At 45.3% G+C, this 2,596-nt stretch overlaps 1 non-coding gene across 1 annotated transcript; it reads left to right on the top strand.

Annotated features, from left to right (window-relative positions):
- The first annotated feature begins 1,683 nt into the window (after positions 1–1,683).
- trnaw-cca (transfer RNA tryptophan (anticodon CCA)) lies at positions 1,684–1,755 on the top strand. Its single transcript has one exon. It is a non-coding gene; the product is annotated as a tRNA-Trp (tRNA).
- The last annotated feature ends 841 nt before the right edge of the window (positions 1,756–2,596 follow it).

Raw genomic sequence — 2,596 nt, 5'->3', positions numbered from 1 at the left:
ACCATCTACTTTCTCACATTCTATATCTTGCATGCCCTTCTCCACAGTAAACACTGGTGCACAATATCCGTTCAGTATCCCGCACCCCACACCCCATCTACTGCAGCTCCACATAAAGGCCGCCTTGCTGATCTTTGAGGGGCCCTATTCTCTCCCTTGTTTTCCTTTTGTCCTGAATGTATTTATAAAATCCCTTTGGATTATCCATGACTCTATTTGCCAAAGCTATCTCATGTCCCCTTTTTGCCCTCATGATATCCCTCTTAAGTATGCTCATACTGCCTTTATACTCTAAGGATTCACTCGATCTCTCTGCCGATACCTGATATGTGCATCCTTCTTTATCTTAACCAATATCTCATTTTCTCTCGTCATCCAGCATTCCCCAACCAACCAGCCTTTCCTTTCACCCTAACAGGAATATAGTCTACATCAGACAATCACCTGATGAAGGAGCATCGGTCCAAAAGCTCGTGGGCTTCCAAATAAATCTGTTGGACTATAACCTGGTGTTGTGTGATTTTTAACTTTGTACACCCCAGTCCAACACCAGCATCTCCGAATCAGGAAAATACTGTGTCTGGACTCTTGTTATCTCATCTTTGAAGGCTTCCCATTTTCCAGCAGTCCTTTAACCTGCGAACATCTGCCCCCAATCAGCTTTTGAAAGATCTTGCCTAATACCTGAGTCTTCCTCCAATTTAGAACTTCAACTTTTAGATCTGATATATTATTTTCAATCACTATTCTAATGTTCATAGAATTATAGTTGCTGGCTCTTAGGTTTTGCACCCTCGCCAGTATGTACATCCATATTGTGAATTAGAAAATGTCCTTGGACACACTTAACAAATTCCTATATTTGGCAGACAGGTAAATGGGCCGGAGTTATACCTTGGGTCCACTCTTCCTTCATTCCCATCAACCCTAACCCCATTCCCACCCTAATAGTCCAACGGCACTTTCCCCTGCAACTGCCGAATGTGTGACACCAGCCCATTTACTTTCTCCCTCCTCACTATCCAAGGGCCCAAACTTACCTTCCAGATGAAGCAACACTTTACCTGCACTTCCCACAACCCAGTCTACTGCATTTGCTGCTCATAATGTGGTCTCATCTACATTGGGGAAAACGAAGCATAAACTGGGTGACTGCTGCACAAAACATCTACGTTCTGCCTGCAAAAAAGACCCTGAGCTTCCAGTTGCCTGACAATTCCACATCCCACCCTGTTCCCTGGCCAACATCTCTGTCTCAGGTTTGCTGTAGTGTTCCAGCGAAGCTCAGCACCAGCAGAACGAAGAGCACCGAATATTACACTTGGGGACCATACATCCATCTGGTCCCAATATCGAATTCAATAATTCTAGGGCCTGAAATCCATAGTATCCTCGTCCCTTCCACACACACTATCTCCTGCATATAAACCAACGTTTAACCAATCACCATCAGTTCTGTGGAAGGGTCACCGGCAACTCCTGTTTTTTGTTTCTGATACACAGCATCCACAGTTCTTTCTCCTTTTTATTGAGGTAGAGTTGGAAATTGTTTGGAGAGACAGAAGGAGAGGAGGGAGAGACAGAACAGACATGAACTGTTGATCTCCCTTGTTTCTCATAACGGAAAATCATTGCAGTGCAATCACTTCCCTTAAGCATGAATAGAGGGTGCAGGGTATGCATGAGCTTGTGGCGCAACGGTAGCGCGTCTGACTCCAGATCAGAAGGTTGCGTGTTCAAATCACGTCAGGCTCACTAACGTCAACTTCTTCCATTTCAAACCAATAAAGAAGTACGTTTACTCCGGATATCTGTTGAGCCAAATCTTCTTTGCGGAAACGTTCGATCACTCTCGTCTGACGGCCTCTCTCCACATGAATGGTGATCCGAAACTTTATAAACGGTGTCAGTAAAATCCAGTGGCGGACACTGATTTGGTTCAATCGATTTTTTTGCCAAGCGTCATTCACCGAGAGGATGCTGCTGTGTGAAACAGCATGGGGAATTACTGCAGGGCCTCCTGCGCATGGGACACACCGCAACTGATGTGTTTCACCTTCACCAGTTTATTCCTATCTCGGAGAAGAGAAGTTTGATAATTCGGATCATAGCAGCCAGACAGAGGACAGGAGAAGAGCACTCAGACCTTCACAAGCTTGTCACCACAGCTGGGTCACCGTGGCCCGTGTGTCAGTATAGGATAGTCAGCTGCATCTACTGACTGGAAGCACAGCAAATTGGAGTGCTGGTGGGACTATCACACAGGAGAAAACGGCTTCGACCTATCAACTGGAGTGGCTCCCAATGCGCAACTCCGCTCACTTCAACTGAATAACTGTAAACAAATTACTCCGTGATTCAAAGGAATGCTCGGTTTTGAATCTGCATTGTGTCATGTGCCTTCGAGAATGATGTCAAAACACCTTCATTGCTGTGATGGAGTATCCTGTTGGGCAGAATATATCCGTTGTCAAATTTCCTACGTTCTGTTGGTCCAACTCCGATTTCACTCAGAATCACGAAATGTGGGACAGTGCAGACTGAGGCTACGCAGCCCACCTTCGCTCTGCTGGTTCAACACAATATGTAAATAAGT

Source organism: Chiloscyllium plagiosum, unplaced genomic scaffold (genome assembly GCF_037043375.1).
Source record: "Chiloscyllium plagiosum isolate Xiang-an unplaced genomic scaffold, Cpla_swu_hap1 HiC_scaffold_27, whole genome shotgun sequence".
In the NCBI taxonomy this organism is placed as follows: domain Eukaryota; kingdom Metazoa; phylum Chordata; class Chondrichthyes; order Orectolobiformes; family Hemiscylliidae; genus Chiloscyllium; species Chiloscyllium plagiosum.
Note: the sequence above shows the minus strand (reverse complement) of the source record. Positions and strands in the feature narration are given on the sequence as shown.